Source organism: Anomaloglossus baeobatrachus, chromosome 2, assembly GCF_048569485.1.
Source record: "Anomaloglossus baeobatrachus isolate aAnoBae1 chromosome 2, aAnoBae1.hap1, whole genome shotgun sequence".
NCBI classification, from domain to species: domain Eukaryota; kingdom Metazoa; phylum Chordata; class Amphibia; order Anura; family Aromobatidae; genus Anomaloglossus; species Anomaloglossus baeobatrachus.
In genome coordinates, this window is record NC_134354.1 from 114,304,038 (window position 1) to 114,320,010 (window position 15,973).

General features: G+C 42.8%; 1 protein-coding gene across 5 annotated transcripts in view; it reads left to right on the forward strand.

Annotated features, from left to right (window-relative positions):
- AIPL1 (AIP like 1 HSP90 co-chaperone) overlaps nt 1-15,973 on the forward strand; it is a 179,584-nt gene that overhangs the window by 102,095 nt on the left and 61,516 nt on the right. The window lies entirely within an intron of this gene.

Below are 15,973 nucleotides of genomic sequence, written 5' to 3' on the forward strand. Positions count from 1 at the left end.
CTCGAAAAATTCCAATTTTTTGCTAAAAATCTCAGTTTTCAATAGTACAGCTTGGAATGTTGGTACTGTGCACACTTTGCAATACATAATATTTTGAGTAGAGGTTGTTTTTATGTTCGGTACATGGTAAAGCTACTGTCGCTCTAGATATGTGCGGTATGACATAAACTTTTTAAGAATCTTTGGCACATTCTGCAGCATAAAGTTGTTGATTTGTGACTACATTTCATTTTTTCTTATGTCTAATAATATTATCTTCTGTCATGACTAGTCCAGGAGAAGATTGACCAATTTAATTATGAGATTGGGCATACACTAACCTTGGAGACTAAAGAATCTAAAATTAAATTTACATATAGGAAAACTGTATTAGAATGTGTGGTCCTAAAACAATCATATTATGAATATACTTCGCAAAAGGAAGTGGGCTCCTTAAAGCATTTATATGCTGTATACACAAAGTTTGGAATGATAGTCCAAACAAAAAGAGCTACAAGTATTTCTGGTAAAATCATTTTATATATATTTTCAGAACAATTATAAAATATATAACAAAGGAGGCCACCAGGCATATGAAGGACACGGATATGTTATATAGAGTAATGGCCAAGGGGTAAACCTTACCAACAATTCAAAAAATAAATATCAATAAATAGAAATAAGCCAGAGGATATTAATAATACATCATTTCAGTAAGAACAACATATTTAGTATCAGTATGATATAAATAGATAGATAACTAAATAGATGTAATAAATAAATACATTTATAAAGAAAAAAGTAATGATCGTGTCTGTGGTAAGATTAGCTCATATACTATGGTCCTATAAACTGAAAAAAATACTAGGGATCAATCTGGCTTTTTAACCTGCTGGTTATCTAGTGTGGTATTAGTATTTATCACAAGTGGTAAGACTAGGTAATTCACATTGTTTAACGGGTAATGATAGAAAACAGCCGCATACCTTGCTTGTTACTATATGCTGCTGTAAAACCACATATTAACTTGAATCATATATACTGTATGTATAGAATACCTCTAAAGGTGTGTGTGCCTCTCTAAATCTACGTCCATCCACCCCGACGCGTGTTTCACCCTGCTTCCTCAGTGACATGTGAATTATTATTTTTTTTGAATCGTTGGTAAGATTTACCACTTAGCTATTACTTTATATAACATATCCACATCCCTCATATGTCTGTTGGCATCCTTATCTGAATTTTAATGTTATATATTTTATGATTGTTCTGAGAATAAGTATATCGATTTTACCAGTTATACATTTAGCTCTTTTTGTTTGAACTATTGTTCCAAACTTTGTGTATATATAGGAAAACTGGCCTTTTTGGCAGATGGTGCAAATACAATTCAACTGTATCTTTTTATTTACTACGCACAGTCTTGTTCTTTACAAAGATTTTCTTCTCCTTATTGTCTTCTCTCTATACTTTAATCATGCTTTTTTTTAACTGATATTTTTTGGAAGTAGTAGTTTTGCAATAGTTTAGGAGCTGCAAGTTGAAGATCCCTGATCTAATGAAGTGAGGATATGTCAAACCTATTTTTAGGTGAACGTGGTAAAGTGATTTGCTTTAAGATTTGCAAACTTCAATTTTCCAGCGAGGCATTACTGGTGTTTCGTTATCTCTTCAGGTTGTCCCATGACAACCACCTTATTTCAAAAAGAGCCTGAAACAATGGGCAACTGATCATTGCAGGTTCTTCATCTGTCAGAGCGATTATCTGTCTTTGACAAAGTCAGCCAAATGTTTCCTCCTCAGTGGTCACTTAAGTCATGTTCCTGCTCATAAAACAGAGTCCAATGAAATGGATAATATTTTATGACCTCCCGTGATGGGGCGTATGGACATTAGCTGTCTGATGGGAGAAGCCCACTAATCATATAGTAAATTGGTTGTGAACCATAGACACCAAGCATATTAATGTCTACAAGAACGCAGGTAATTTAAACCTCTCCAGTCATTAAAATCCATAAATAGACAAGGTAATATATTTCTGCGTCATTTACATTCTTCGTTTAGATATGATAAAACATATGTCACCAAAGTAGCATGGCAAATATGATAACTCCACTCATCCATAGTAAATATGAGTCTACAAAGTAATGCCAGTATCTTGAAGATGTTTTTATGTTATCCATGTAGAGACTCAGCTCTTCACGGTGTCCTGTATACCTCTCTGTGCGATGCTTTCGGTGCTCTACACCCTTTTCTCAAGCAAGTGCACTTTATCCTAGTGCAGAAACTAATACCTAATCCTATCTCATGATCCTAACCAAGTGTAGCGCCGGTGTCCCTGGAGAGATACGCACTTACTCATCGTGGTGGCTGGATCATTTCTTCCCCTGCACCTCCCCGGCCGTCCACGTGTGCTGCTGCCTCTTTCTCCCCCCAGAGACTGTGCACGCCACACGGGCTCCCAGGGAATGCATTTAAGGCGCACAACGGACCTTTCTTAAAGGGCCAGCGGGCTATTTTCCGGAAATGCCTCTTGGCCTATGGATGAGAAGCACTATGTATTTAATGCATCCTCCCATTAGAGGAGGTGCCTGCGCAGTACCCTAGTTTAACAGTCTGTCTAGCTAGTTGTCAGGTCCTGAGTTCCTGTCCCGTTATCCCTGTGTCTGTCAACTGTACCTGAGTCTGCCTTCCCATATCTATCTTCCCCTGCCGTGCCTACCATACCTGTCCCTACCTGCCTGCATTTCTGCTTTGGTCATCCCACCTGTACCTACCTGCATCTGTGTCCGTACCTGAATCTGTCCTTGGGGTCAGCTACAAAAGTGCTCTGTCACTGCCCTGGGAGTGGTATCTGGCATCTGCCTAGCGTTGGGCGCTTATTTAAGCCCCTCCCACTAAAGGGTGAACCCAGGTCCCCACTGTGGTCCAGAGGGTCCACTAATCCCGCTTGCTGCGGTTACACTGGCCATGAGTGTTACACCTAGTACAAATATACATAGTCTATAAATGAACAAAATGATACCCAGTTTAATGTATACATCTAAACACTGACTCAGGTTGTCATTAAGCATAGCACATCTTATGTGCATTTCAATGGGCCAACTTAATAGTTTAAAAACACCTCTTCATGACCTGTCTCTATACAGTTGTTGCAAAAGCTACCAATATTCTTTACAAAAACCCATTAACATGAAATATTGTATCAAGGCTTCTTTACCCTTAAAGACTTGTGTATATATCGCACATATCTTGCATTGTAATAGTTGGATCCTAATTTACCATTCATCCAATCTTGCTACTTCTTCCAAAATAAAGAAATGAAGTTCTGATATATTGTCATTAGCCTCAAAAGGAGTTCCACCACATTTATCACACTGTTCTTTTTACATGTAGAAAAACATGATGGTTTCCAGCGGAGATTAATCCATGATTTTGTAATAAAATATAACTTTTATTTAAGCATGTATAAAAATAACAATATAGCTACAGCAATATTGCTGGCAGTGAAGGTGTACTGCTGTATGGGGAACTACGCGTTTTGTAATTTTGCAGGAACCCCTTCCCGATCGTGATGTAAACTTACATCAAATGTCATGAAGGGGTTAAAGAGGTTGTTTACTTTCAGTTAATCTGCATTTATGGACACAGTTTGGTATAAAAAACTCACTGTCCCAGGTCATCTTACCATTCTCCACCGGTGTGCCCCATGTCTGACATTGGCTGGTGTCACGTTGAGACTGTGGCAGCCAATCAGTGAGCTCAGTGCCACTTCCCGTGTGGTCGGAATGCGCTACACACCGATGCTGAGCTTGCTGTTTGGCTGTCAATGTGACGTCAGCCAATGCCAGACACTGGGTGCAACTGCGGAGCCTCTCTAGTGAACCTAGGGATGGTAAGTACAACAGAAATATTTTTTTTATACCAAACTGCACATGGGGATGAATATTACTTACAAGGGGACGACCCCTTAAATGTACTAAACAAATTAACCAAGATGGATTTGGACAATAAAAAATTCTGCTACTGAAAATTTCAATTCCACCGTTGTTGGTGGTGTGTTTTATTACATTCACGTTACATTGTTAGGTATATACAGTACAGACCAAACGTTTGGTCACACCTCCTCATTCAAAGAGTTTTCTTTATTTTCATGACTCTAAAAATTGTAGATTCCCATTGAAGGTATCAAAACTATGAATTAAAACATGTGGAATGAAATACTTAAAAAAGTGTGAAACAACTGAAAATATGTCTTATAATCTAGTTTCTTCAAAGTAGCCGCCTTTTGCTTTCATTACTACTTTGCACACTCTTGGCATTCTCTTGATGAGCTTCAAGAGGTAGTCACCGGAAATGGTTTTCCAACAGTCTTGAAAGAAGTCCCAGAGATGCTTAGCACTTGTTGGCCCTTTTGCCTTCACTCTGCGGTCCAGATCACCCCAAACCATCTCGATTGGGTTCAGGTCTGGTGACTGTGGAGACCAGGTCATCTGGCGTAGCAACCCATCACTCTCCTTCTTAGTCAAATAGCCCTTATACAGCCTGGAGGTGTGTTTGGGGTCATTGTCCTGTTGCAAAGTAAATTATGGTCCAACTAAATGCGCAAACCAGATGGAATAGCACGCCACTGCAAGATGCTGTGGTAGGCATGCTGGTTCTGTATGCCTTCAATTTTGAATAAATCCCCAACAGTGTCAACAGCAAAGCACCCCCACACCATCACACCACCTCCTCCATGCTTCACGGTGGGAACCAGCCATGTAGAATCCATCCGTTCACCTTTTCTACAAGGACATGGTGGTTGGATCCAAAGATCTCAAATTTGGACTCATCAGACGAAAGCACAGATTTCCACTGGTCTAACGTCCATTCCTTGTGTTCTTTAGCCAAAACAAGTCTCTCCTGCTTGTTGCCTGTCCTTAGCAGTGGTTTCCTAGCAGCTATTTTACTATGAAGGCCTGCTGCACAAAGTCTCCTCTTAATAGTTGTTCTAGAGATGAGAATGTGTGTCCAAACTTTTGGTCTGTACTGTATATTAAGTATATGTTTTTTGTTTTTATTTAATTTTATATGGACTCTTTAGCTGTCAACAACGGGTTGTCCAGTAGTGGACAACCCATTTAAGCTTGCCCATTATTCCTTCTTCCAACGCATTAACTTCAAACACTGATTGTTCACTTTCTGCTTCTTTCACTTAGTGAACAGCTATTATTATTATAAACAGAACAATCATACATTCCACAGGAGGCATAGAAAAAATATGAACCAGGTGGAGGAGCCACCCCAGGTTCACAGCAGCTCAAAGAGCATTTCAAAAAAGGAGAACACGAGCAAAATTGCTGAAAAAAGTTCATAGATTTTATTAAATAGAATTTTAAAGTGCAAGTGCAGAGATTCACAAAAATAATATACAAATTGAAAGGAGGAGGGGAGAAACAGATGGTAAAGGGCAGAACAATGGCCTGGTACAGACAACAGGAAGATAGTAATATTCACAAACAGTAAAGCCAGAATCACTGGCAAGTAAGCATCAGGATGAGTGAATACAATATTCAAAAAACAAGATGGCCCAAAACTCACTGGAAAATGGTAATCACAATGTAAAAATAGTAGTATTGACATACAAAATAGCCAAAATCACTGGCAAGTAAACATCAGGATGGATGAGTGGTAGTATATACAGGCGGTATTGCCCAAATCACTGGTAAAGCACCATAACAATGGAAGAGGAGTGTCTTATCTCTGATAGGGATATGTATCTCTAAATCACCAGCATGTAAGCAGGGAGGAAAATTTAAATAGACCAACAGGTGTAGGCATGATATCCGTGAGAGGGAAAAGGACTTAACCCCAAATCCGCATTGGCCAGGTGCAGACAATGAGGAAAAGAAGATTTCACCAAAAGCACGGTACCAGTCATAGGTCTATATGGTGAAGGGATATACCCTATTGTGAACTGAGGGAATCCCCAGCAGAGATAAGGAACTCAAATCACTGGCCAGTAAGCAAGGGGGTAGATATAAAAGAACAACACAGGAGAAAAGCCTGTATAATAGACACTGTCTGCAATAGTGTAATATAATCAGTTTGAGGGAGTATAAAAGACATGCAACCCCATCAAAAACGGGGGGTTATATCATAATATACTAGTATCCGTCAAAAGCACTATAGCAGAAAGGCAAAGTATTTAGCCTAAAGAAAGTATAACCAGGATTACTAAAGCCTAATCAATTTATCCCATGGAGAATGTAGGGGAGGCTAAGAATCCATACAGGCATTTTCTGAGGTTAAATCAAAGAGTATTCAAACAATCCCAAATAAGGTAGTGACTGCGGAATACATTATACCTGAGTCCTGAGTCCGGTGGTACAGGGAGGCCCGACGTACGTTTCGCGGCTTTAAGAAACAGTCGCTTGCCGCTTCATCATGGGGGAAAGTGAAGGAAGGTGCACATGTCCGGTCAGTGCGACTCCTAAATACTACCGCGGAAATTGAACCGCGAATCAAAGTTCCGGAGTCAGGGAGGCGCATGCGCGGGACGGCCAGAAAGCGCCCCCCGTCTCGCACACCCGGCAGTCAAGGAGTCAGGCGCATGCGCGGGAGCCCGAGCAGTGTTTGCCCAGACCCCCGCGCATGCGCGGACTCCATCAAGACACCGGGGCACGGCCGGGAGGCGCAGGGCCGTCACGCGCATGCGCACGAGACTCCGAAAGCAATGAAAGGACAGGAAGAGGACGTAAACACACAAGGGGAGACGGCAAAGTGTACAAATATACAAAATAAGGCAGGATGATCATATGGAATAACATTAAGCCTGAAAGAAGACATATACCGCTACAATTTGTTATAAGCTTAGGCTCAAAAGTGAAAAGAACATTCATCAGGCTAAAGCGCAAAACATGAAATCGCCATATTAATGAATAGTAATGGTCATTGCGAGAGAAATCCCAAAGATGACAATTTGATGTGATGACGTCCATAGTTGTTAGTAGATTTCAAAATTTATCAGGTCCAGATCACTTCAGTAGGAGTCATAAGAGGGCATGTGACAAAACTAGAGTGAAAAACTAAAAACAAAAGAAAATAGAAAAAAATTAAAAACAGAAGATTAAAAACCACAGACACCAGGCACTATTGAACTGGAAAAGCAGAGACATTATTATAAGAATGAAGCAAAACTCAAGGTTTCATTCAGACCCTTAGGAGCAACCGAGTCCAAAGCCACAATCCATTTTGTTTCCCTTTGGGAAAGCATCTTTTTAATGTTGCCACCTCTAATGCCACAATGGACTACGTCAATCCCCCGAATTTTCAGGGATCTCGGGTCACAGTCGTGAAATTTTTTAAAATGGCGGGGTAAGGTTTTGAGCAAAGAAAAATCATTCACTGTCCTGGCCGCGCCAATGTCCCGCACATGCTCTCTCACACGTATCCGTAACTCCCTAGATGTAAGACCAATATAAATAAGAGGACAACTACAGGTAGCATAATAGATGACATTAGTTGTACTACAAGAAATCCGGTGTCTAATCGAATAAGACCGTTGGGAGTCGGAACTATTATAAACAGTAATGTGTCAGTTCCATGTACCCTTCGTGAAGTATGTCTGCGATTATTTATTCAGTTTCTGTCATTTGAAATGTTACAAACACTTTTAAATAGTTATTTTTACCATTTCCTTCCCCCTTGTGATTTCTGCGTGTATGAAAGTTCAGCACCAGACAGAAGAACATGTAAAAAGCAGATCCCATTATGTAAAATGCAGTTTTTAAAGGTCACCAATCGAATAATGTTTCTAGCCATTTATTGTCCGTTTAACGTAAATATAAAAAAAAATTGCTTCCTTTTAGACAAAGTGTTAGAAGTGCACAGTGAGTGGTATCACCAAGAGGTAGAAAGCTTTTTACTGGAACCAGCAGTTTACTTCTTCAAGAAAAATACAAACATAATATAAAAATATGGTATAAATGTACACAAAAAGCTTCTTCATGAAGACATGATAAAGTGCTGATATCCGTGAAGTCAAATATTCTTTACAAACTAGAAAATTCTTGAAATGAAGTAGTTCTACAGAAAAGTTTTCCAACACATATATAAAACTAACTTATTTGTGTAAGTGACAATATAACTTAGATTTCAACTTTTAATGGTCACTCTTGAGTAATGGAAAATACAGCTAATTTATATGAACTCTTAAAGGTGTACCCAGATGTTCCATCCCAAAAAAATGTGCCTAAGCAGTAAGAGGCAGGTAGTTGCCACCTACCTGCCTATTATGCTAGGCGCCGTTCTTCCGGGGCCCACAGTGGTCACAGACTGTTCCTACCGGCGATTCTGCTGCTTCAACTGGTGTTGCATCAACAGAGCAGAGGCTTCTCATCCGCTCTGCTCTGTAGACAGTTGTTACTGTGTCGCCCAGGGAAGGGAGTATTCGGTCGAGGGCGGTTGGAAACGAGAATGTCACTTGCCTGGTCCCGTGCCCTGGGGATGCTTAATAAAAGGCGGTATTTACAGGGGATAATAGAGTTAATGTTCGTGACGCCACCTGCGGGTTGCAGTTAAAAATGGAGAACCGCTGCTGCTCAACGTGGATACTCCCAGGAATGGTGATAGTAGTAGCTATGATGGTAGGCCCTCCGCAGGTAGGGCTGTGCCTGGGAGATGTATGGTGTATAATGATGGAGACCACACCAGGTTAACTTTAACAGTCTCTACTCACATGGTCCCTCGGCCTGCTGGTTCCGGTCCCAGGAATATCCATGCCAATGTGACCCAATTTGCTCTATCCCCGACACTCTCTATAGATTGAGTCCCCGTAGTGTGGAGCGTTTGGAAACCCCGACTGTCCCTTTTGGGGTACAGTCTCCTTCTCCATACGGCGGGCGTGCGGTCCCTGCAGGGAGGTAAGTGTCCAAACCCCGATCCCTGTTTACTGCTGATGCCCCCGGATTATTTGGTTTAATGAAGTCTGTGATGGTGTCCTCACCATGCAGGTATTTGCCAAACCGCTTGAACTTGACATTTGACCTAGAGCCTGTGCCCCCTGCGTGCTCCGTTCCCAGCGGTATCTCATTACCCGTCCTGGCGAACTCTCTCCTGTGCCCCCGAGGTGACCGTTACACGGACCCAGCTCAGGCACGTCCGCACACCTCTCCTGTGTGCTCCCCTCTTCTCTCCTCACTACAGACTGACTGACCCCTCACACCAGGCTGGCTATACTCATGGACTCGTTCCCATGGCAACCATCCCCTTATATGGTTAACCCTTTATGCCCGGTGTGGAGAGGAGAACTAGGATTTTAGATGTGTGTTGGTGGAAAAGGCACTGGTACTCCATGTCCTGGGGGTAGGTCCTGCATCCCCTAGAGGATGCAGTTCCTTGTAGTGAATTGAGGCTCTAAGGGGTGCTATATTACTGCCAATGTCATGCTGATTGACAGCCGGCTTCGCCAGTTAGGTGTCACGGCCCTGACTTGTTGTTCGGCTCCTGTGCCAGGACTTTCTGTTGTGTCCTCATGTGTGCGGTTGTAATGCTATTTTTTGACCTGTGACTGGCCGTTCCCTGCAATTGGTCATTCGCTGGCTGTGGCAAAGGCTTACTCACATGCGCCACTTCCAGGCAATTGCTCTGCTTTATCTGGGAGCGTTTGTGCCCGGAGTGGTGCCAGTCGTATTCTCTGGTGAAGTTGCGGTAAGTGCCCAGCTCTTGGTGATGGCTATTGATGTATGGTACTCAACCCCAGTCTGACCTCTGACTTGTCTCTGCCTGATTCCCCTGACTTGTCCATGTCCATCTGGCTCCTGACTTCAGCTTCCCTCCTGACTACTCTTTTTTGCCTGTCCCCTGTGTTCATAAGTACTCTCCTGGTTACCTGAACCCTGGCTTGTCTCTTGACCTCTCTCCTGCCTGATTCCTGAGTTTCATCATGTTCGCTCGGTTATGAGCCTGGTCTGCCTGACTTCCCTCATTCTCTAGTATCCCCAGTGCCACCTAGCATACTGCCTGTTTACTATCCCTCTCCGTGACTAGACCCTCACTCAACTGTGGGGGGGCGTTACATTACGTAGCTGGCTGTCAATCATCATGATGTCAGCTGTCCTGACCCATCTACACAGCAGAGTGAAAAAAAAGACTCCGATTTGTTGACGAAGCCACTATAATCTGTGCCGGCGGTGAACAGTGCCAACCATGACAGGCAAGTAGGTAGCTCCTGTCGGTAAGTGCTTAGGGACATTTTTTTCTTTAAAGTCCCTGATATACCTATTAAGGACTAAAGCGGGCTTTACACTCTGCGATATCGGTCCCGATATCGCTAGTGTGGGTACCCGCCCCCATCTGTTGTGCGACACGGGCAAATCGCTGCCCGTGCCGCACAACATCGCCCTGACCTGTCACACATACTTACCTGCCCGGCGACGTCGCTGTGACCGGCGAACCGCCTCCTTTCTAAGGGGGCGGTCCGTGCGGCGTCACAGCGACGTCACTGAGAGGCCGCCCAATAGCAGCGGAGGGGCGGAGCTGAGCGAGACGTAACATCCCACCCACCTCCTTCATTCCGCATTGCGGCCGGGAGGCAGGTAAGGAGAGCTTCTGTGATGGTGTCCTCACCATGCAGGTATTTGCCAAACCGCTTGAACTTGACATTTGACCTAGAGCCTGTGCCCCCTGCGTGCTCCGTTCCCAGCGGTATCTCATTACCCGTCCTGGCGACCTCTCTCCTGTGCCCCCGAGGTGACCGTTACACGGACCCAGCTCAGGCACGTCCGCACACCTCTCCTGTGTGCTCCCCTCTTCTCTCCTCACTACAGACTGACTGACCCCTCACACCAGGCTGGCTATACTCATGGACTCGTTTCCATGGCAACCATCCCCTTATATGGTTAACCCTTTATGCCCGGTGTGGAGAGGAGAACTAGGATTTTAGATGTGTGTTGGTGGAAAAGGCACTGGTACTCCATGTCCTGGGGGTAGGTCCTGCATCCCCTAGAGGATGCAGTTCCTTGTAGTGAATTGAGGCTCTAAGGGGTGCTATATTACTGCCAATGTGATGCTGATTGACAGCCGGCTTCGCCAGTTAGGTGTCACGGCCCTGACTTGTTGTTCGGCTCCTGTGCCAGGACTTTCTGTTGTGTCCTCATGTGTGCGGTTGTAATGCTATTTTTTGACCTGTGACTGGCCGTTCCCTGCAATTGGTCATTCGCTGGCTGTGGCAAAGGCTTACTCACATGCACCACTTCCAGGCAATTGCTCTGCTTTATCTGGGAGCGTTTGTGCCCGGAGTGGCGCCAGTCGTATTCTCTGGTGAAGTTGCGGTAAGTGCCCAGCTCTTGGTGATAGCTATTGATGTATGGTACTCAACCCCAGTCTGACCTCTGACTTGTCTCTGCCTGATTCCCCTGACTTGTCCATGTCCATCTGGGTCCTGACTTCAGCTTCCCTCCTGACTACTCTTTTTTGCCTGTCCCCTGTGTTCATAAGTACTCTCCTGGTTACCTGAACCCTGGCTTGTCTCTTGACCTCTCTCCTGCCTGATTCCTGAGTTTCATCATGTTCGCTCGGTTATGAGCCTGGTCTGCCTGACTTCCCTCATTCTCTAGTATCCCCAGTGCCACCTAGCATACTGCCTGTTTACTATCCCTCTCCGTGACTAGACCCTCACTCAACTGTGGGGGGGCGTTACATTACGTAGCTGGCTGTCAATCATCATGATGTTAGCTGTCCTGACCCATCTACACAGCAGAGTGAAAAAAAAGACTCCGATTTGTTGACGAAGCCACTATAATCTGTGCCGGCGGTGAACAGTGCCAACCATGACAGGCAAGTAGGTAGCTCCTGTCGGTAAGTGCTTAGGGACATTTTTTTCTTTAAAGTCCCTGATAAACCTATTAAGGACTAAAGCGGGCTTTACACACTGCGATATCGGTCCCGATATCGCTAGTGTGGGTACCCGCCCCCATCTGTTGTGCGACACGGGCAAATCGCTGCCCGTGCCGCACAACATCGCCCTGACCTGTCACACATACTTACCTGCCCGGCGACGTCGCTGTGACCGGCGAACCGCCTCCTTTCTAAGGGGGCGGTCCGTGCGGCGTCACAGCGACGTCACTGAGCGGCCGCCCAATAGCAGCGGAGGGGCGGAGCTGAGTGAGACGTAACATCCCGCCCACCTCCTTCATTCCGCATTGCGGCCGGGAGGCAGGTAAGGAGAGCTTCCTCGTTCCTGCGGTGTCACACGGAGCGATGTGTGCTGCCGCAGGAACGAGGAACAACCTCGTTACTGCTGCAGTAACGATTTTTGAGAATGGACCCCCATGTCACCGATGAGCAATTTTGCAAGTTTTTGCAACAATGCAAAATCGCTCATCGGTGTCACACGCAACGGCATCACTAATGCGGCCGGATGTGCGTCACCAATTCCGTGACCCCAACGAGTTCGCATTAGCGATGTCGTAGCGTGTAAAGCCCCCTTTAGTCACTTTCATGTTAATGACCAGGCCTCATTTTTCAATTCTAACCAGTATCACTTTGTATGGCATATTTTTCAGTGAAATTTACAAAACCTATATTTTTAGGAGCCATTTCACTTTGAATTGACTTTGAGGGGCTTATACTGTATATAAGAAAACTGACAAATCAGACCCCGTTTTAAACTCTTTAGGTGCTTAACAGGATTTATTGCAACTTCGAAAAATGTAAAAGGAGAAAATGGACAACTAAATTTGTTATGCAATTTCTCCTCAGTACACCAATACCCCATGTGCGGTTGAAAACTACTGTTTAGGTGCACAACAGGGCTTGGAAGGGAAGGAACGCTATTTGATTTTTTTTTGGCTCAAAATTGTCTGGAATAGATTGCGGACACCATCTTGCATGGGCAGAGCCACCGAGGTGCCAAAACAGCACAACCTCCCCAAAAAAGTGACCCCATTTTTTAAACTACACCCCTCAAATAATTTATCCAGGGGTATGGTGAGCATCTTAAATCCATTGGCGCTTCACAGAATCTTATAATATTTGGCAATGAAAATAAAATAGTGTTTTTTTGTCAGTTAAAATGTGGCTGAAGCCCCAAATTATTTATTTTCATAGTTACATAGGTTGAAAAAAGACCGAGGTCCATCTAGTTCAACCTTCCTCCACCAATTATATATTTGTCATTAAGTCATTTATACCCAACAATGTTGTGTGTACAGAGGAAATCATCCAGCCATTTTTTAAAAGCAGTTATAGTATGCCATTACTACCTCTTGTGGTCGGCATTCCACAGTCTAACTGCTCTAACGGTAAAGAACCCTTTCCTATTTAGCTTCCGGAATCGCTTTTATTAGAAAATTTGCAATAGAAAATTGACCAAATAATTTGTTGTGCAATTTCTCCTGAGTACATCCAAATCCCATATGTGGTCAGAAACTTTTATCTTGTGGGGCGAGCACCCTTTGACTTTTGCAGCACAAGTTTTCATAGAATAGATTGTGGATTCCGTGTCACATTAGCAGAGCCCATGAGATTTCAAACAGAAGAAGCCATCTACAAGTGACCCCACTTTGGAAACTACCCTCATCAAGGAATTCCTCTACGTGTTAAAGTAAACATTAAACCCACAGAAATTTCACAGTTTTGTTTAACTTTGGGCTATGAAAATAAAAAAAAAATTCCACTAAAATGTAGTTTTAGCCCCAAGTTTAAAATTTTCAAAAGGGCTAAAAGAAAAAATTGACCACATCATTTATTATGCAATCTAGTAGACAATTACTTAATATGTGTTCAGAAATGACTTTCAAACAAAGTGCAAAGCTCAGAAAGGAAGAAGCGCCATATTGGAGTGCATATTTTGCTGAAATGAGTTGTGAATGCCATGTCTCATTGACAGAGCCTCCGAGGTGCCAGAGCAGCAGAACCCCATTTTACAAATTACACCCTTGGGGTACAGTGAGGATATTGAGACCACTTGTTTTGACAGAATTGTATACCATTTGGCAGTGAAAAAAAAATATTTCATTTGTACAAGTAAAATATTGTTTGAGCCACAGATTTTACATTTTCACAAGGAGAAATAGGTATAAATGGCCTAAAAGTTTGTTACACCATTTCTCCTGAATGTGGCAATACTCCATAGCACAGTATTGTTTGGGTACACCGCAGGACTCAGGAGGGTAGAAGCGCTATTTAACTTTTTCCTAGAATATTTTGCAGACTCTATTTTGCAGAGTCCTTAAGTGCCGGAACTGCAGAAACCCCCTTAAGTGACCACTTGTTGGAATTTTCATGCCTGTAGGAATTCATCTACAGATACAGCGACGATTTTGACTCCATAAGTGTTTTTCAGAAACAAGTTTGTAGTGAACATATAATGCAAAAATTCCAATGGTGCATACTGTATCCAATGCATTATAGTATCTAATACATTGTAGTGCCCACTACATTGTGTTCAGCTTGTGCTTTTGATGACATGCACCCTATAAATTATGTGGGCTCTCTTCGCTACAGTACTGACAAACATGTGGACGCTAACTGTGGTTTAGGCACGCTTCGGGTCAAAAAGGTGTGGGGCATTTAGATTTGGAAGCAAAGATTTCACTGGGTTTCTAATGAGAGGGTGGGATGTCTTTTTTCCAGAGCCTATGTGGAAACCCCCTATATTTCTGTTAACAGATGACAGACCTAAGTGGTGGCTTGTTTTTGTGGGTTGATTTGAATCTTTAATTGGTAGTGTTTTGGGGTACATAACGTATTAATCACCTCACATTTATCCTGCACTCTATCCTGAGCACTTACATTGGGGTTTCTATGTAGGTCTCCAAAATACATGATTCAGATGAAACTCCTAATGAATCCATTCAATAGAGTGGCAGCATAATTATCTGGACTCTGTTTGGCCTCTGTTTGGCAGTGTCTGTCATTAGAATGGTGCACAAAATTGTTGTAAACCGTGCCTAAAAAGACTGGATCAGTGGCCAAAGTGACTCCCTCTGCCTCATTATAGTGAATGATCACTTTTTTATTTTTCCATTGAAGGCACTATTTGGGGGTTTATTTTTTTACTAGTCAAGATGACGTTTTCTTGGACACCATTCCTATTCATATAAGTTTTTTATCGTGTTTTATTCCACATCTTGTTTGTTGGTATGATGCAAAAAAATAGTTTTTGGCTTGTTTTTTTAATATTTATTTTTCGTCTTCACTGTAGGAGTTAATTAGTGTGAAAGTTTTATACAGCACATTTTTTCCCTAGTATCTGCAGCCATGCAAGGAGAAAAATGTAAAAATGTACCATGTGAATTCTGGAAATCTCTTTTTATTTTGCTGCTGTGGTAAAACACTGGGCTGTTTCCATACAAAATAATATGCAGTGAAAAGCGCAGCAAAAACACTACATATGAATAAGCCCTAAGAATGCAGACATCTGTATCAACATCTTCATTCACAGTTAGAAGCTATGGTGGAGAGAGAAGCCAGTGCTGCACTTACATCTCACTCAGCATCATTTATCATGGATCCAGGATATCTTCAGAGGACAGTGATGAAAGAATCTAGGAAGTAACTGCCCCCTCATGATGTCCTGTTCCTAGAGGGAAGATAAATGCTGCAGGGAGTGAGTGCAGCCCCAGCCTCCTGTGACGTCACGTTTGAGACTCCACTCAAACGAAACATTACTGGAGGTGCAATAAAAAAACACAAAACAATAGGGATTAGCTAAACAGAGTGAAGTTTATGGTAATGTGTAAAATATTACAGAAGTGGCTAAGGTGTTTAGAAATTAGATATTAAGAAAGGACATTTTAGGTGCTGGATCTTTAATTTGTATACCTGTATCTCTTCCGTAACATTTAGTATAGAGTAAAGGGTAAATATGCCAATAACAATACAACAATACAATGCTTCTGATTTTGTGAATTCAATAATAACTCTGGATTACCTCTCTTGCGGGAGTAAGCGTGCTATATAAATGTTTAATTTCCCAATGTAGAAGCATGGGGTTATTTTAATATTT